The sequence below is a fragment of the Dipodomys merriami genome, unplaced genomic scaffold (genome assembly GCF_024711535.1).
Source record: "Dipodomys merriami isolate MVZ:Mamm:240054 unplaced genomic scaffold, mDipMer1.0.p SCAF_26, whole genome shotgun sequence".
NCBI classification, from domain to species: Eukaryota; Metazoa; Chordata; class Mammalia; order Rodentia; family Heteromyidae; genus Dipodomys; species Dipodomys merriami.
The window spans coordinates 1,087,982-1,108,928 of NW_027204048.1; the positions used below are offsets into that span (position 1 = coordinate 1,087,982).

Below are 20,947 nucleotides of genomic sequence, written 5' to 3' on the forward strand. Positions count from 1 at the left end.
GAGAGAGAGAGAGAGAGAGAGAGAGAGAGAGAGAGAGAGAAAGCAGTATCAAAAAGCAGTTAGGAAACATGGAAAAGTAAAAGGCCTCCAACCAATTAGAACTGCAAAAAAGAGAAAAGTGAACAAAAAGGACAAGAGGTATTCCCAATCCAATAAGAAAACAACTCCAAGAATCCAAAACGTATTCCAAACAGGAATTCAAAGAGGAAAATCCACATACACACACACATATACATACATACATGCATACATATACACATATATATGTATGTACATACGTACATACATCTGCATTTCTGGGAAGCTGAAAAATACTGAAGTCAAAACTTTATCTTAGGGCTGGGAAGATGGCTCAGTGGTAGAGCGCTTGCCTTGCATGCCTGAGGCCCTGGGTTCGATCCCTCAGCACCACATAAGCAAAATGAAAAAACCCGGAAGTGGCGTTGTGGCTCAAGTGGTAGAGCGCTAGCCTTGAGCTGAAGAGCTGAGGGACAGCGCCCAGGCCCAGAATTCGGGCCCAAAAAAAAAAAACTTTATCTTAAAAGCCACCAATATCCTGCCCATGTAATTGTAACTCCTCTGTACAGTATGTTCACAAATAAATTTAAATTAAATTTTAAAAAAAAAGCCACCAAAACATGTTTCTTATTAAATGAAAATACACATTCTTTTCATACAACTCAGCAATTCTACTCAGAAGTATTTGTCCCAAAACAAATGAATGAATATGTCCACTAAAGTTTTTGTCAGTCACGAGGCTTGAATTCTGGCCCTGGGCACTGTCCCTGAGCTCTTCAGCTCAATGTGAGCACTCTAGCACTAAAACTAAAGCCAAAGTGCCACTTCTGGTTTTCTGGTGGCTAATTAGAGATAAGTCTCACAGACTTTCCTGTCCCAGCAGGCTTGAACTGCAACCCTTAGATCTCAGCCTCCTGAGTAGCTAGGATTTATAGGTGTGAACTATCGGAGCCCAGCTCCACTAAAGTTTTATATACAAATGTTAGTATCAATTTTATTTAGGTCAGTCCAAACCACAAGAAAACTTAATAGTCACCAACAAATGAATAAAGAAATTATGGAATATCCACATTATGAACTACTAATTTATCAAAAGAACCAGTAACATGGAATAAGAGGTAAATCTCAAAAACATAAGCCAAGTAAAAAGTCTTAAGAGAATCAACATGCCAAGCACCAGTGGCTCACGCCTATAATCCTAGCTACTGTGGAGGCTGAGATCTGAGGATCACAGTTCAAAGCCAGCCTCGGCAGGAAAGTCTATAAGAGTCTAATCTCAAATAAAACCACCAGAAAACCGGCACTGTGACTCAAGTAGTAGAGGGCTCACCTTGAGCTGAAGAGCTGAAGGACAGTGCCCAGGCCCAGAGTTCAAACCCCATGACCAACAGCAACAACAACAAAAAACAATAGTATGATGTCATTCATAAGAAGTTCTAAACTAAGCAAAACAAGCACACGACATGGACTAGTAGTTAGCTGGGCAGGAAATGAGCAGGATAAGAAGTACAAAAAGTAGTCTGAGAAGATGGAAATAATTCTGTCTCTTGACTGGAAATGTATTAAAAATAACTCTAGAAATGTGTCAAAATCCATTGGTCTAATTAAATATAATTTATTGTGTATAAATTCTACTTTAATAAGATTGATTTTGTAAATGTAGCTAGAGGGAAAAAAAGACTAACTTTCAAGAACACAAAATAAAGATACTTTCAAACTAAATAAGAAATGATAAGAGACAGCATATAGTACAACTAGTCATTTTTCAGACAAATAAAATAATTCCAGGTAAAAATTCCAGTAAGCACAATCAAATGAAAGTTTTAAAGTGTTAAAAATAGGAAGTATACTGTAAATAACTAAATATAAGACACTGAATATAATACACATTTTTTAAGTTTTTCTTTTGAAAACAGACAAATTGGTTTGGGAAATGATCATAGTTCAAGTATTATGCTTCCACACATCATGGAATGAGAGAGGAAAGAAAGAAGTTCATTAACAGAATGTCAAGACTAACCAGAATTTCTGCATATATGTCAATATTCAAATTTAGGCTTCAAATATATTATCATATGTAACTTAAATCCCAAAAAGTTTGATTGAAATAAAACATAACAAAACTACAGAGCTTTTAAGGGGAAAATCTGAAATAAGAAAAAATAGTCCAAATGAAGTAAAAAAAAAAGTGAAATACAAATAAAATCTCATAAATATAAACTAAAAATACTATATGCAAATGTTCCATTGAACGACAAACATCAGATTTAACTTTTAAAACTTCAATTACATGCTCTATCAACTATACAAATCTAAAGAGATTTTGTGTGAAGATTTTAAAAGATACCAAGAGGCTAGGCATGAATGGCTCACACAGTAATGCTAGCTACTCAGGAGGCTGATATTTGAGGATTTTTTTGTTCAAAGCAAGCCAGGGCAGTAAAGTCCATGAGACTCTTATCTCCAATTAACCACCAAAAAGCCAGAAGTGGAGCTGTGGCTCAAGTGGTACAGAGAGAGAGAGAGAGAGAGAGAGACAGAGAGAGACAGAGACAGAGAGACAGAGACAGAGACAGAGAGAAAGAGACAGAGAGAAAGAGAGAGAGAGGAGAGAGAGAGAAAAGGAGAGATGCTAAACTGCAAATCGGGCTCTCAACCCTGATCCGCTGCTTCGGTGAAGGTTGTTGAGTCCAGGCTCCAGCTTGCAATAAACTCTTGTGTGCTTGTATTGGGGGAAAAAAAAGGAGCGAAAGAAAGAGAAACACAGAGGTAAATAATGTAACTGTTTTTGTTTCAAATGCATTTGTCTTGAAGTCTTACATTTAAAGATATTAACTTCATAATTTATCATTCCAAAAGGAAGTAAGTTCAATTTATATTTATACAAAATAAATAGGCCTCAACAAGACATGTTAACTAAAATTGGCAGACCTTGAAATTCACAATCACACAAAAATTAAGATATTTTTATAACTGAGAGAATAAAAATAGAAATCCAGAGAAAAAATTTCTGAATACTAATATTTTGTCCAAATAAATACACAAATAAGAACTGTAGAATTCTAAGCACTTCAAAAATAGTAACAAATTTAATAATATTCAAAGTGATAAAAACAAAGCACAAAACACTATAATGATACAGTATGTCGTGTCCTCTTAGTGCAACCTGCTAGTAATAAAGTATCTTACTAAAATACAATAAAAAATAACAAAAGGTAATGAAACTAAAAGGTAATGAAAATACTAACCTCAAAAGTGTTGTTTTGGGCTGGAAAGGTGGCTCAGTGGTAGAGTGCCTTGCATGCATGAGGCCCTGGGTTTGATTCCTTAGCACCACAGAAGCAGAAAAGGCCGGAACTGGCACTGTGGCTCAAGTGGTAAAGCACTAGCCTTGAGCTGAAGAGCTGGGGGACAGTACCCATGCCCAGAGTTCAGGCCTCATGACCGACCAAAAAAAAAAAAAAAAAAAAAACCCTAACAATAACAGATGTTTGAGGGGATGTGGCCAAAAGGGAATTCGACTACATAGTTGGTGGTAATGAAAATGTGTTCAATCATTCTTTAAAGCAGTACCAAGGTTCCTCAAAAGACTAAACACCAAGCTTCCTTATGAATCAGCAATCCCACTCCTGGACATTTATCCAGTTGACTACAAACCAGACCACACTAAAGCCACCAGCAAAACCATGCTTCCAAGTAGCACTGTTTACCAACGGACGAGATATGGAATCAACCCAGATGCCCCTTGTGGACAAATAGATAAAGAAAATGTGATATATACAAATGTACACAATGGAATTCTATGCTTCCATCAAAAAGATTGACACTTCCTCATTAGATTCGATAAAATTGTATTAAGCAAACTAAGCTAGACCCAAATAAACAGTTTTCGTGGTATCTCTCATTTGTAATAATTAGAATTTACCTAAACCCAATGGCTACTAAAAGACAAAAAATTACCTTTGGATATAACCAATTAAACAGGACTGTAACCATTCACACACTGAGACTAAAGGAGGCTATTCTTAGTAAAGGATCACAATGACTCAATAGCTATGTACTTATGATCATATAAAATGATTCTTAGCCAGGTGCTGGTTCCATCCCGCCAAAGCCGCTCGGCGCCAGCAGCGCGACAAAGGGACCTGTCTGCAGACCACCCGCCCGCACGCGGGCCCCAGAGGTACCGCGAAGAAGCTGCCTGAGCGTGGACACTCTTGACCCGACAGCTTCGACAGAGGCAGAGACAGAAAAGAATCACACAGAGCCACCACCGCCCAACCAAGCCCGGATTGCAACAACAACTGACGACCTACACCACACAGAAACAACCAGCTCCAGGGTGAGTACCCCACAGGGGAAGTGTATCCCTCAAGGGAGACCAGAGCTGGAGGGAATCCCCAGACCCTGACCTAGACTCCCTACCCCAACACCCGGACCACAGGACCCACTAAAACTGGGAACTGTTTGAGAGCTCCACCAGCCCGTGGAGCACACTCAGCTGGCCAGGCTAGAGCAAGAGCACCCCTGGAAGGGAGCTTAAATGCCCAAGCCAGGAACAGCGCCCCTGGGTCAAGACTACCAACAGTAGAAGAAATTTGAACTGTGTCTCCCAGGCTGTATAACCTAGGTGGTATACACATCAGCACAGGCCTAACGAGTGCGCTCCAGGCTGCATAACCTAGGTGGTATACACATCAGCACAGGCCTAACAAGCGCACTCCAGGCTGGGGCCGGAACCAGGCCCGGGGATCCGGCGCCTGAACAACACAACCAACTCCTCCCAATTGAAGTAAAAAGCTGAGCATACGCCTCAACAGAGGGGAGAAAACCAGGAAACAACACTCCCCCAGGAAGCACGCCTGTGACAACAAAAGACCTGGAGACCCGGGACAAGAGAAGCCCAAACCCCACCAAAACTCCACCCATATACCCTAGACCGGGAATTGGGCAACACAGGCTGCCAGCACCTGATAGTAAGCAGGAGCTCAGACTGTTAAGGCGGCTCAGCAATAGAGTGATAGTCTTGGATGTATGAGGCCCTGGGTCTGATTCCTCAGCATCACAAAAGCAAAAAGGGTCAGAAGTGGTGCTGTGGTTCAAACGGTAGGGTGCCAGCCTTGAGCTGAAAAGCTGAGGGACAGCGCCCAAACCTAGAGTTCAAGCCCACAACCAGCCCAAAACAAATAAAAACACATCAGGAGCCCATAGCAGACTCCAGCATTTGGGAGAGTGCATCCAGAGCATCTGTTCTTCACATGAGCACCCGTAGGAGCAAACACAAGCAGTCTAGGCTGCTCAACCCTTCCAAAGGCGGGAACTGCCAGCAATCTACAGCAGAGAGCTGAGAATCCTAAGTAAGTCAGAATAGCAGCTGGAAATAGGCTCCCAACAGAACCCAGATCAGGCACAGACTCTCTCTACCAATAACCAAGCAAAGACAGACACACCAAAACAAAATTGAAGAGCAGTCTCCTGAACCTCCATGCGAAAATCACAGAGAAAAATCACAAGGTTTACTACCACCCAGGACAGCAAGCTCACCTCAAAAGCCAGCAGCCACACAGGGGAGAGCCCCAGTGGGAGCAAAGCAGGAATGGAAGACAAAGGCTACTTCCAAGGGTTGCTGGAGGCAATGACTCAAGAAATAAAGCGAGAAATTTATCAGAAATTGAAAGAGCACAAGGATGAACTATCCAAAGAGATACAGGGTATCAAACAAGAGATGCATGCAAAAATAGAAGCTGCACAAACCTCAGTAAGAAGTGAGATAAACGCCAAATTAGAAGTAATGCATACCTCATTGAGAGGTGAGATCAGTACTCTGAGAACCAACATTGAATCCATAAAGGGATCCTTTTCCTCCATGCAAACCACAATAGAAGCCACTGTCAACAGAGTGAATGAAATGGAAGGTAGAGTGTCAGATACAGAAGACAGAATACACCAACTGGACCAAAAAGTGACAGATATGGAAAAATCACTCAAATTAAACCAAAGGGATATTCAAGAGCAAGCAGATAATGCTAAAAAATTTAACCTTCGCATAATTGGAGTGGACGAAGGTGAGGAATTCCAGAGCAAGGGAATGCAACACCTATTTAACAATATAATCAATGAAAATTTTCCCCACCTCAAAAACGACCATCTTAACTACATCACAAAAGCTTATCGAACACCCAACAAGCAAGACCCCAGGAGAAACACTTCTAGACACATTATAGTAAAAAAGACAGATCTGAATAATAAGGAAACAATCCTGCATGCAGCAAAAATGAAGAAGGAGCTATACTACAATGGGAAAAAAATAAGAATTACTGCAGATCTCTCCACACAAACAATGAATGCAAGAAAAGCCTGGGAAAGCACCATACGAGCCCTGAGAGCCAATAACTGCCAACCCAGACTGATCTACCCGGCAAAGCTAGCATTCACATTTGATGGAGAACTGAAAACTTTTAATAGCAAAGAAAAACTAAATAAATACATAAACATTAAGCCAGCATTACAAAGAATTCTAAGAGGGGGGACACAACCTGAAGAAAGCAGCCAGGAACTGGGGCCTGCCCCAAACAGGCGTTACTCAAAGTCTAACTGAGCAAGCACAGGAGGAAAGGAAAAAAAAAAAAAACTTAGGAAAACAGAATGGCAGGGACAACAATGCATCTCTCTATACTTTCTCTTAATATAAATGGGCTGAATTCGCCAATTAAAAGAAAACGAACTGAGGACTAGATAAGAAAACAAGACCCATCCATCTGTTGCCTTCAGGAGAGCCACCTCTCAGCCAAACATACAAACAAACTCAGAGTGAAGGGGTGGAAAAGGATCTACCAATCAAACGCCCCCAGTAAGAAAGCAGGTGTAGCTATCCTGATATCTGACAAAATAAACTTTTCATTAAAATCAGTACAGAAAGACAAGGACGGACACTACATATTAATAAAGGGAACAATCCAAGAGGAGGATATAACCATCATCAACTTATATGCCCCAAATATTGGGGCACCCAGATATGTCAAACAAATGCTCTCAAACTTACAGAATAAAATAGATCCCAATACGATAATACTAGGAGACTTTAACACACCACTCCCACCAAAGGACAGGTCTACCAACCAGAGGATTGGCAAAGAAGCTACCGAATTAAGAGAGGCCATACTTCAAGCGGAATTAACTGACATCTACCGAGTATTTCACCCTAAAACAACACAGTACACATTCTTCTCAGCAGCTCACGGAACTTTCTCCAAAATAGACCATATCATAGTTCATGCAAGGAACTTAAGCAAATACAAAGGGATCGACATAATCCCCTGTATCCTATCTGACCACAGTGGAATCAAGCTAGCTCTCAATAACAAAGCATACCGCAGAAATTTCTCTAATACATGGAAATTGAACAGCACACTCCTTAACAATGCCTGGATAACAGAAGAGATCAGAGAAGAAATAAAGCATTTCCTACAACTCAATGAAAATGAAAACACCTCACAAAGAAACTTGTGGGACACAGCAAAAGCAGTCCTGAGGGGCAAATTTATTGCCCTCAGTGCCCACATCAAGAGAATGGAGACAGACCAAGTAAATAATCTCATGTTGCAATTAAAACAGCTAGAAAAACAAGAAAAAATGGGACCTAAAGCTACTAGACGAAGCCAGATAACCAAATTAAAAGCAGAGATTAACCAATTAGAAAATCAGAAAACCATAACCAAAATAAACCAAACAAAAAGCTGGTTCTTTGAAAAAATAAACAAAATTGATGGCCCATTGGCTAGATTAATTAAAAAAAGAAGAGAGGAAACCCATATTAATAGGATTAGGGATGCCACCGGAAACATCACAACACTTACCCAAGATATCCAAACAATTCTAACAGACTACTTTCAAAAGCTATACTCTCTAAAGGAAGAAAATCGGGCAGAAATGGATGCATTTTTAGAGAAATACAAGTTGCCCAAACTGAGCAAAGAAGAAGTTAACCAATTAAATAAGCCAATATCCTATAATGAGATACAGGAAGCTATCAAAAGTCTTCCAACAAAAAAAAGCCCAGGACCAGATGGATTCACAGCAGAATTCTATAAGACCTTTAAACAAGAACTAATACCCATACTCCTCAAGCTCTTCAGAGAAACAGAGAAGGAAGGAGCTATCCCAAACTCATTCTACGAAGCCAATATCACACTCATCCCCAAACCAGGCAAAGACCCAACCAAAAAGGAGAATTACAGGCCAATCTCCTTGATGAACACAGATGCAAAGATCCTTAACAAGATTCTAGCTAACAGAATCCAGAAACACATAAAAAAAATAATTCACTATGACCAGGTTGGCTTCATCCCAGAGACACAGGGATGGTTTAACATACGTAAGTCAATAAATGTAATCCAACATATCAACAGAGCCAAGGTCAAGAATCACATGATTATCGCTACAGATGCAGAAAAGGCCTTTGACAAAATTCAACATTCATTCATGCTAAAAGCTCTAGAGAAAATAGGAATAGAAGGAACATTTCTAAAAACAATAAAAGCCATTTATGACACACCAATAGCCAATATTATACTTAATGGGGAAAAGCTACAACCAATTCTCCTAAAATCAGGAACAAGGCAAGGATGCCCACTGTCTCCACTCCTCTTCAATATAGTCCTAGAACCCTTAGCCAGGGCAATAAGGCAAGAAAAAGACATTAAAGGGATCCGCATAGGGAAAGAAGAAGTTAAACTATCCCTTTTTGCAGACGACATTATACTATGCCTCCACGATCCCAAAAACTACATCCCCAAACTCTTAGAAATCATAAATCACTTCGGCAAAATAGCAGGATACAAAATAAACCCACAAAAATCAGTTGCCTTCCCATACACTGATAATGTACAGGAAGAGAGGGAAATAAAGGGAGCAACCCCATTCACAATAACCTCCCGAAAAATAAAATATTTAGGAATTAACCTAACCAAAGATGTAAAAGAACTATTTAATGAGAACTATAAAAAGTTAAAGAGAGGGGGGACCAAGATGGCGACGGGGCAGTAGGGAAACGCCACAGCTCTCTCCAACCAAAAAGAGAGTTCGAGTTCCAACGCTTAATCTCCCCAAGAGACCGACAACAACAAAAAGACGAACACTCAGAGAAAAACCAGAGGCGGAGAATAACAAAAAAGAAAGAGGAAAAGAAATTCAAAACAGAGAAAAGCGAAGACCCCTCCCCCAACCTTTACTGGCCGCGCGGCAGTGCGCCAAGCCGCCGGCCAGCCGGCCCGGCAGGGGCTGTGGGAGCCCCAGAGAAACAGCAGAGACACAGGGGGCCACTTTCAGAACATCAGGTACTGGTTTGCAGAACGGCAGATCGCCAGGAACAGAGAAACCTACCAGCGGGGAGTCTCCACGAGGATCCCACCCCCACCCCTCACTCTCCACCCGAGCAGAGAGGCTCCATCCCGCCAAAGCCGCTCGGCATCAGCAGAGTGACAAAAGGACCTGCGGCAGACCACCCGGCCCACCTGATCGCGATCGCAACGATCCAGCACTCTCCACCCGAGCAGAGAGGTTCCATCCCGCCAAAGCTGCTCGGCGCGACAAAGGGTCCTGTCTGCAGACCACCCGCCGCCCGATCACGATCGCAACAACCCGGCGGGGTCACTTGGGCCCCAGAGGTACCGAGAAGAAGCTGCCTGAGCGTGGACACTCTTGACCCAACAGCTTCGACAGAGGCAGAGACAGAAAAGAATCACACAGAGCCACCACCGCCCAACCCAGCGCGGATTGCAACAACAACTGACGACCTACACCACACACTCACAGGGTGAGTACCCCACAGGGGAAGTGTATCCCTCAAGGGAGACCAGAGCTGGAGGGAATCCCCAGACCCTGACCTAGACTCCCTACCCCAGCACCCGGACCACAGGACCCACTAAAACTGGGAACTGTTTGAGAGCTCCACCAGCCCGTGGAGCACACTCAGCTGGCCAGGCTAGAGCAAGAGCACCCCTGGAAGGGAGCTTAAATGCCCAAGCCAGGAACAGCGCCCCTGGGTCAAGACTACCAACAGTAGAAGAAATTTGAACTGTGTCCCCCAGGCTGTATAACCTAGGGGGTATACACATCAGCACAGGCCTAACAAGCGCGCTCCAGGCTGGGGCCGGAACCAAGCCCGGGGATCCGGCGCCTGAACAACACAACCAACTCCTCCCAATTGAAGTAAAAAGCTGAGCATACGCCTCAACAGAGGGGAGAAAACCAGGAAACAACACTCCCCCGGGAAGCACGCCTGTGACAACAAAAGACCTGGAGGCCCAGGACAAGAGAAGCCCAAACCCCACCAAAACTCCACCCATATACCCTAGACTGGGAATTGGGCAACACAGGCTGCCAGCACCTGATAGTAAGCAGGAGCTCAGACTGTTAAGGCGGCTCAGCAATAGAGTGATAGTCTTGGATGTATGAGGCCCTGCATCTGATTCCTCAGCATCACAAAAGCAAAAAGGGTCAGAAGTGGTGCTGTGGCTCAAACGGTAGGGTGCCAGCCTTGAGCTGAAAAAGCTGAGGGACAGCACCCAAACCTAGAGTTCAAGCCCACAACCAGCCCAAAACAAATAAACAAAAACACATCAGGAGCCCATAGCAGACTCCAGCATTTGGGAGAGTGCATCCAGAGCATCTGTTCTTCACAAGAGCACCCATAGGAGCAAACACAAGCAGTCTAGGCTGCTCAACCCTTCCAAAGGCGGGAACTGTCAGCAATCTACAGCAGAGAGCTGAGAATCCTAAGTAAGTCAGAATAGCAGCTGGAAATAGGCTCCCAACAGAACCCAGATCAGGCACAGACTCTCTCTACCAATACAGAATCAGCAACCAAGCAAAGACAGACACACCAAAACAAAATTGAAGAGCAGTCTCCTGAACCTCCATGCGAAAATCACAGAGAAAAATCACAAGGTTTACTACCACCCAGGACAGCAAGCTCACCCCAAAAGCCAGCAGCCACACAGGGGAGAGCCCCAGTGGGAGCAAAGCAGGAATGGAAGACAAAGGCTACTTCCAAGGGTTGCTGGAGGCAATGACTCAAGAAATAAAGCGAGAAATTTATCAGAAATTGAAAGAGCACAAGGATGAACTATCCAAAGAGATACAGGGTATCAAACAAGAGATGCATGCAAAAATAGAAGCTGCACAAACCTCAATAAGAAGTGAGATAAACGCCAAATTAGAGGTAATGCATACCTCATTGAGAGGTGAGATCAGTACTCTGAGAACCAACATTGAATCCATAAAGGGATCCATTTCCTCCATGCAAACCACAATAGAAGCCACTGTCAACAGAGTGAATGAAATGGAAGGTCGAGTGTCAGATACAGAAGACAGAATACACCAACTGGACCAAAAAGTGACAGATATGGAAAAATTACTCAAATTAAACCAAAGGGATATTCAAGAGCAAGCAGATAATGCTAAAAAATTTAACCTTCGCATAATTGGAGTGGACGAAGGTGAGGAATTCCAGAGCAAGGGAATGCAACACCTATTTAACAAGATAATCAATGAAAATTTTCCCCACCTCAAAAACGACCATCTTAACTACATCACAAAAGCTTATCGAACACCCAACAAGCAAGACCCCAGGAGAAACACTTCTAGACACATTATAGTAAAAATGATAGATCTGAATAATAAGGAAACAATCCTGCATGCAGCAAAAATGAAGAAGGAGCTATACTACAATGGGAAAAAAATAAGAATTACTGCAGATCTCTCCACACAAACAATGAATGCAAGAAAAGCCTGGGAAAGCACCATACGAGCCCTGAGAGCCAATAACTGCCAACCCAGACTGATCTACCCGGCAAAGCTAGCATTCACATTTGATGGAGAACTGAAAACTTTTAATAGCAAAGAAAAACTAAATGAATTCATAAACATTAAGCCAGCATTACAAAGAATTCTAAGAGGGGGGACACAACCTGAAGAAAGCAGCCAGGAACTGGGGCCTGCCCCAAACAGGCGTTACTCAAAGTCTAACTGAGCAAGCACAGGAGGAAAGGAAAAAAGAAAAACTTAGGAAAACGGAATGGCAGGGACAACAATGCATCTCTCTATACTTTCTCTTAATATAAATGGGCTGAATTCGCCAATTAAAAGAAAACGAACTGAGGACTGGATAAGAAAACAAGACCCATCCATCTGTTGCCTTCAGGAGACCCACCTCTCAGCCAAACATACAAACAAACTCAGAGTGAAGGGGTGGAAAAGGATCTACCAATCAAACGCCCCCAGTAAGAAAGCAGGTGTAGCTATCCTGATATCTGACAAAATAAACTTTTCATTAAAATCAGTACAGAAAGACAAGGACGGACACTACATATTAATAAAGGGAACAATCCAAGAGGAGGATATAACCATCATCAACTTATATGCCCCAAATATTGGTGCACCCAGATATGTCAAACAAATGCTCTCAAACTTACAGAATAAAATAGATCCCAATACGATAATACTAGGAGACTTTAACACACCACTCTCACCAAAGGACAGGTCTACCAACCAGAGGATTGGCAAAGAAGCTACCGAATTAAGAGAGGCCATACTGCAAGCGGAATTAACTGACATCTACCGAGTATTTCACCCTAAAACAACACAGTACACATTCTTCTCAGCAGCTCATGGAACTTTCTCCAAAATAGACCATATCATAGTTCATGCAAGGAACTTAAGCAAATACAAAGGGATCGACATAATCCCCTGTATCCTATCTGACCACAGTGGAATCAAGCTAGCTCTCAATAACAAAGCATACCGCAGAAATTTCTCCAATACATGGAAATTGAACAGCACACTCCTTAACAATGCCTGGATAACAGAAGAGATCAGAGAAGAAATAAAGCATTTCCTACAACTCAATGAAAATGAAAACACCTCACAAAGAAACTTGTGGGACACAGCAAAAGCAGTCCTGAGGGGCAAATTTATTGCCCTCAGTGCCCACATCAAGAGAATGGAGACAGACCAAGTAAATAATCTCATGTTGCAATTAAAACAGCTAGAAAAACAGGAAAAAATGGAACCTAAAGCTACTAGAAGAAGCCAGATAACCAAATTAAAAGCAGAGATTAACCAATTAGAAAATCAGAAAACCATAACCAAAATAAACCAAACAAAAAGCTGGTTCTTTGAAAAAATAAACAAAATTGATGGCCCATTGGCTAGATTAATTAAAAAAAGAAGAGAGGAAACCCATATTAATAGGATTAGGGATGCCACGGGAAACATCACCACACGTACCCAAGATATCCAAACAATTCTAACAGACTACTTTCAAAAGCTATACTCTCTAAAGGAAGAAAATCGGGCAGAAATGGATGCATTTTTAGAGAAATACAAGTTGCCCAAACTGAGCAAAGAAGAAGTTAACCAATTAAATAAGCCAATATCCTATAATGAGATACAGGAAGCTATCAAAAGTCTTCCAACAAAAAAAAGCCCAGGACCAGATGGATTCACAGCAGAATTCTATAAGACCTTTAAACAAGAACTAATACCCATACTCCTCAAGCTCTTCAGAGAAACAGAGAAGGAAGGAGCTATCCCAAACTCATTCTACGAAGCCAATATCACACTCATCCCCAAACCAGGCAAAGACCCTACCAAAAAGGAGAATTACAGGCCAATCTCCTTGATGAACACAGATGCAAAGATCCTTAACAAGATTCTAGCTAACAGAATCCAGAAACACATAAAAAAAATAATTCACTATGACCAGGTAGGCTTCATCCCAGAGACACAGGGATGGTTTAACATACGTAAGTCAATAAATGTAATCCAACATATCAACAGAGCCAAGGTCAAGAATCACATGATTATCGCTACAGATGCAGAAAAGGCCTTTGACAAAATTCAACATTCATTCATGCTAAAAGCTCTGGAGAAAATAGGAATAGAAGGAACATTTCTAAAAACAATAAAAGCCATTTATGACAGACCAATAGCCAATATTATACTTAATGGGGAAAAGCTACAACCAATTCTCCTAAAATCAGGAACAAGGCAAGGATGCCCACTGTCTCCACTCCTCTTCAATATAGTCCTAGAACCCTTAGCCAGGGCAATAAGGCAAGAAAAAGACATTAAAGGGATCCGCATAGGAAAAGAAGAAGTTAAACTATCCCTTTTTGCAGACGACATGATACTATACCTCCACGATCCCAAAAACTCCATCCCCAAACTCTTAGAAATCATAAATCACTTTGGCAAAATAGCAGGATACAAAATAAACCCACAAAAATCAGTTGCCTTCCTATACACTGATAATGTACAGGAAGAGAGGGAAATAAAGGGAGCAACCCCATTCACAATAACCTCCCGAAAAATAAAATATTTAGGAATTAACCTAACCAAAGATGTAAAAGAACTATTTAATGAGAACTATAAAAAGTTAAAGAAAGAAATTGCAGAAGACACTAGGAAATGGAAAGACCTCCCATGCTCCTGGATAGGCCGACTTAATATAGTAAAGATGGTAATACTTCCAAAACTAATATACAAATTCAACGCAATTCCTATTAAAATCCCAATGACGTACATCACTGAAATACAGAAAACAGTCCAAAAATTCATATGGAACAACAAAAGACCTAGAATAGCCAAAACAATTCTAGGGGATAAAGACAATATGGGAGGGCTATCCATGCCGAACTTCAAACTCTACTACAGAGCTATAATAACAAAGACAGCATGGTACTGGCACAAAAACAGACCCGAAGACCAATGGAACAGAATAGAAGATCCAGAAATAAATCCACAGGCCTACAGCCAGCTGATATTCGACAAAGGAGCCAAAGACATACAATGGAAGAAACATAGCCTCTTCAACCGTTGGTGCTGGGAAAACTGGGCAGCCACATGCAGAAAACTAAAAGTGGACCCCAGCCTATCACCATGCACCAACATCAACTCAAAATGGATAAAAGACCTTAACATTAAACCTGAATCTCTGAAACTACTGCAGGACAGAGTAGGAGAGACACTTGAACTAATAGGCACAGGAAGGAACTTCCTGAACAGAGTCCCAGGGTCACAACAAATTGGAGAGAGACTCGACAAATGGGACTACCTTAAAATAAAAAGCTTCTGCACAGATAAAGCTATCGCAACCAAGCTAGAAAGACAACCAACTAATTGGGAAAAAATATTTACCAGCAATATATCAGACAAGGGGTTAACATCCTGTATATACAGGGAACTCAAGAAACTAATCCCTCCCAAACCCAACACACCAATTACTAAATGGGCAAGGGAACTAAAGAGGGACTTCTCAAATGAAGAAATAAAAATGGCAAAGAAACACATGAGGAAATGTTCATCATCCCTGGTGGTGAAGGAAATGCAAATAAAGACAACCCTGAGATACCACCTTACCCCAGTCAGAATGTCCCACATCCACAAATCAGCCAACGACAAATGCTGGAGGGGATGTGGAGAACGAGGAACGCTATTACACTGCTGGTGGGAATGTACACTCATACAACCACTTTGGAAAGCAGTCTGGAGGGTCCTTAGAAAGCTAAAGATTGACCTCCCTTACGACCCAGTCATACCACTTCTAGGCATCTACCCTGAACAACAGGAACCAATATACAAGGACACGTGCACCTCCATGTTTATTGCAGCACTGTTCGCAATAGCTAGGATATGGAAACAACCTAGATGCCCCACCACAGATGAATGGATCCAAAAATTGTGGTATCTATACACAATGGAATATTATGCAGCCATTAGAAATGACAAAATAATGGCATTTGCAGGGAAATGGATGGAGCTAGAAGGAATCATGTTGAGCGAGGTAAGCCAAGAACGAAGAGACAAACAGTACATGGTCTCCCTGATAAGTGGATGATGAATCCAAAATGTTAGGTGATATGACAAAACTAACAGGACTTAAGAAACAAAGAACTCCCACTCATCTGGTTGAACCACTACTAAATATCCCCATGCTGCTGATCACATATATGGTATATAACATATGAGCACCGTTATATATTACAGACTGTGATAGACAATTTGCTCCAGGAAAGTTAGAATGAACTTGTGACTTTAAATGAGCATCATTATTCCACAATACTGTGAATTTCCGGAAATTAAGTAATCACTTAATCACGATCAAAAAAAAAAAAAAAAAAAAAGAACCTTGGGGAAGGGAGGGAGGGAGGGGATGGTAGGGGGAAAACAATGGAGGGGGTAACAATGTTCAAGAGGAAGTGGAAGTGTACTCATTACCTCACTCATGTAACTGTAACCCTCTGTATAGTATCTCTACAATAAAAAAAATTAAAAAAAAAAAAAAAAAAAAAGAAGGACAAAAGTGAAGAAGACAGAAAAGGACTGGCAAAGACCAAAGAAGCATAGGTCCCATGGTTTCCCTTATTTGCAATAACAAGTATACATCTAGAATAATCCTACCAGACAAGCAGAAAAGGTCAAAAGCTATGTACATATGACCATATAAGATGATGCTAAGCAAAATGAACCCCAAGACATGGACACAAGAGCTTTTTATATTTGTTGCTGTTGTCTTTAATGTACTAGGTGATTTTTTGTTTCTTTTGTATGTTTTTCCCCTCTGTTATCGCCCCTATTGTCACTGTATTTGATTCTGGTGCCCTGCATCTTGTATACATTTTTCTGATTTGGGGAGGGGAAGGGGAATAACAAAATGCTTGAAACAAGGATACAGGTTGACCCATTGTAACAATGAGATGCACAAGACACTATGTTGAAAACAAACTTTACAACTTGGTAAGGGGGTGGTGGTGGTGTTGGGGAGGTGGGGATGGAAGGGATAGTAGGGGAAAAACAAAGGAGGGGGTAACAATGCCCAATAAGAAATGTACTAATTACCTTACTTATGTAACTGTAACTCCTCTGTAGAGTATCTTCACAATAAAAAAATATTTTTAAAAAAGAAAAAAAAAAAAAAAAAAAAAAAAAAAAAAAAAGTTAAAGAAAGAAATTGCAGAAGACACTAGGAAATGGAAAGACCTCCCATGCTCCTGGATAGGCCGACTTAATATACTAAAGATGGTAATACTTCCAAAACTAATATAAAATTCAACGCAATTCCTATTAAAATCCCAATGACGTACATCTCTGAAATACAGAAAACAGTCCAAAAATTCATATGGAACAGCCAAAAAAATAGAATAGCCAAAACAATTCTAGGGGATAAAGACAATATGGGAGGGCTATCCATGCCGAACTTCAAACTCTACTACAGAGCTATAATAACAAAGACAGCATGGTACTGGCACAAAAACAGACCTGAAGACCAATGGAACAGAATAGAAGATCCAGAAATAAATCCACAGGCCTACAGCCAGCTGATATTCGACAAAGGAGCCAAAGACATACAATGGAAGAAACACAGCCTCTTCAACCGCTGGTGCTGGGAAAACTGGGCAGCCACATGCAGAAAACTAAAAGTGGACCCAGCCTATCACCATGCACCAACATCAACTCAAAATGGATTAAAGACCTTAACATTAAACCTGAATCTCTGAAACTACTGCAGGACAGAGTAGGAGAGACACTTGAACTAATAGGCACAGGAAGGAACTTCCTGAACAGAGTCCCAGGGTCACAACAAATTGGAGAGAGACTCGACAAATGGGACTACCTTAAAATAAAAAGCTTCTGCACAGATAAAGCTATCGCAACCAAGCTAGAAAGACAACCAACTAATTGGGAAAAAATATTTACCAGCAATATATCAGACAAGGGGTTAACATCCTGTATATACAGGGAACTCAAGAAACTAATCCCTCCCAAACCCAACAAACCAATTACTAAATGGGCAAGGGAACTAAAGAGGGACTTCTCAAATGAAGAAATAAAAATGGCAAAGAAACATATGAGGAAATGTTCATCATCCCTGGTGGTGAAGGAAATGCAAATAAACACAATACCACCTTACCCCAGTCAGAATGGCCCACATCCACAAATCAGCCAACGACAAATGCTGGAGGGGATGTGGAGAACAAGGAACGCTATTACACTGCTGGTGGGAATGTACACTCATACAACCACTTTGGAAAGCAGTCTGGAGGGTCCTTAGAAAGCTAAAGATTGACCTCCCTTACGACCCAGTCATACCACTTCTAGGCATCTACCCTGAACAACAGGAACCAATATACAAGGACACGTGCACCTCCATGTTTATTGCAGCACTGTTCACAATAGCTAGGATATGGAAACAACCTAGATGCCCCACCACAGATGAATGGATCCAAAAATTGTGGTATCTATACACAATGGAATATTATGCAGCCATTAGAAATGACAAAATAATGGCATTTGCAGGGAAATGGATGGAGCTAGAAGGAATCATGTTGAGTGAGGTAAGCCAAGAACGAAGAGACAAACAGTACATGGTCTCCCTGATAAGTGGATGATGAATCCAAAATGTTAGGTGATATGACAAAACTAACAGGACTTAACTCCCACTCATCTGGTTGAACCACTACTAAATATCCCCATGCTGCTGATCACATATAACATATGAGCACCGTTATATATTACAGACTGTGATAGACAATTTGCTCCAGGAAAGTTAGAATGAACTTGTGACTTTAAATGAGCATCATTATTCCACAATACTGTGAATTTCCGGAAATTAAGTAATCACTTAATCACAATCAAAAAAAAAAAAAAAAAAGAACCTTGGGGAAGGGAGGGAGGGAGGGGATGGTAGGGGGAAAACAATGGAGGGGGTAACAATGTTCAACAGGAAGTGTACTCATTACCTCACTCATGTAACTGTAACCCTCTGTATAGTATCTTTACAATAAAAAAATTTAAAAAAAAATGAGAATAAGAGGTTTTTTTTTTTTTTTAACTTTCTGTGGGGGGGGGGGGGGTTCCCTGTATTCCCCCTTTTGATTTCAATACCTTCGGTATTGTATGTAAGTTTATCTGGTTGGGGGAGGTAGCTAAGGGAAGCACAGATATGGTGGGACAAAGGGTGGAACTAATTCAGCAGTGATACTCACTCTATAACTTGTTCGGAAGGATGGCCAGGAAGGAAAACACTGAAAGAAATTAAGGGAAAATGAGACACTTTCAAAAAGACTTAAGTTAACTGAAACCCCTTTGTACATCACCGTGAAATATAAATTTTTTTAAAAAAAATTTAGGTGGATCAACACATATAATGTTTTCCAATGCTGATCAAACACAAGGATAACTTTGTCTATGCTTCTGTTTGAGAGTTAACTCACACTGCAGTTCTGAAATGGGATGAATGAATCCAAGGCAGAATTTTGAGGTCACTAACAATGAACCTATAACTTCACCAGAGACTCCAACTCAAAATACTGTAATGATGAACCACAACCAAAAAAAAAAAAAAAAAGAAAAGAAAAGAAACACAACTACAAGAATAAAAAGAACAGGGGAAAAAATAATACTCTCCCACTAAGGAAGATTTGCGCTGTTACCTTCAGGCCCTTGAGCAAGCTATTTACTTAGAATAAAAAGGGGAAATGTGCTTGAAATTATCAACATATTTATCGATAACACTATGAAATGTTTTTAATTCCAATGTACCGGGTATACTGCCAGAAAAGCAACTGCACCCACCCAAAGCCCTCCTGGCTCTAACAGGTTTAGAGCTCACACAGAGGAAAAGCCCCCTCCCCTCACTCACACACACACACCCCGCCCCACCAGCCCCCAGTCCCTGGCCTAGCAAGCTTTGCGCATAGGTCGCCCCAAGCCCTGGACACTAGCACCTGAGAACCCACACCCCCAGCACTGTCACCCTACGGGGACCCCACTCGGGTTCCAAGCCAAGCCATAGGGCTCAGTTGTAAACAGAAAACACACTTGTGTGCAAACCACGCCGCAACAGGACATCCGCCGACCACACCAACCCCGCCCGCCAGGCAGGCACTGGGCCGCCAGGCAGGGCTCACCGCGCACCCGGGTGGGGGACGGGAAGGGCGGCGCTCGACACCGCCCCTCGGCGAGGTGCGCGGGGCGATGCGGAGACACGCGCTCAGGCCACAACACCGCCTCGGCCGGAAACCGGGGAGCGGACCGGCGCGAACGGGCGCGGACGGCCGGAGCCGGCGGGAGGGGGGACGAGGGGGACGCGGAGGGGGACGCGGAGGGGGACGCGGAGGGGGACGCGGAGGGGGACGCGGAGGGGGACGCGGAGGGGGACGCGGAGGGGGTTAGGAGGGACCGGAGGCCCGGGCCGGGACAGTGTTCCTCCCAGACACAGCCCGCCTCCCACCCCGCCACAAGCGCGTCACACGGCCCGTCCGGTGAGGGGCTGCGGGGCCCGGGGATCGCTCTCCCCCACAGCCCCCCGCCGCCCGCGTCTGCGGCCGGACAGCCGAGGGGCTGCGGGCAGAGGCGCGGACCGCTGAGGGACGCTCACCGGCTGCAGACAGGGCGCTAGCGGGGACTGCGCTGGGCCACCAGGAGAGACCAGGCAACCAACTCCGTGCCCGCAGCACCCGCCGACGGCTGCTCTCCGGGCGCGCCGCGGAGCTCTCGCCGCCCGCCGCCGGGTGTTTTCATACAAACCCCGGTGGGCAGGAGCGGCGCAGGCGGCGGAGGCGGAAGCGGCGGCGGAACCGGCCCGCATCCCAGGCAACGTCAGCGCGGCGCCCCGCCCACCGCACGCCCTGGCTGGCGGGCTCCAGCGCGCGGATCCCACAGAGCGTGCGCGAGGAGGGGCGTGGCCCCGCAGGGACCGGGGTTGCGTTCGCGGGAAGGGCTAGGCCGGAAAGGAGGCTCGCGAGACGCGTGCGCGGGGCGGGGGCTCGCGGCGTGAAGGAGCGGAATGCGCGCCTCGCCGCCGGCTCTTGGGTCTCCTTATCGTCGGCCGCCTGCGGCTGCGCCCCGGCGCGGCCGCCGCCCACCG

At 43.1% G+C, this 20,947-nt stretch overlaps 1 protein-coding gene across 1 annotated transcript in view; it reads right to left on the minus strand.

Moving 5' to 3' along the window:
- LOC138836862 (cytosolic carboxypeptidase 1-like) overlaps positions 1-20,613 on the minus strand; it is a 47,780-nt gene extending 27,167 nt beyond the window's left edge. Inside the window, exon 1 of the mRNA XM_070035470.1 lies at positions 20,459-20,613. The gene's annotated coding sequence lies outside the window, so the exon portion shown is untranslated. The remainder of the gene's footprint in view (positions 1-20,458) is intronic.
- Between the last annotated feature and the right edge of the window lie 334 nt (positions 20,614-20,947).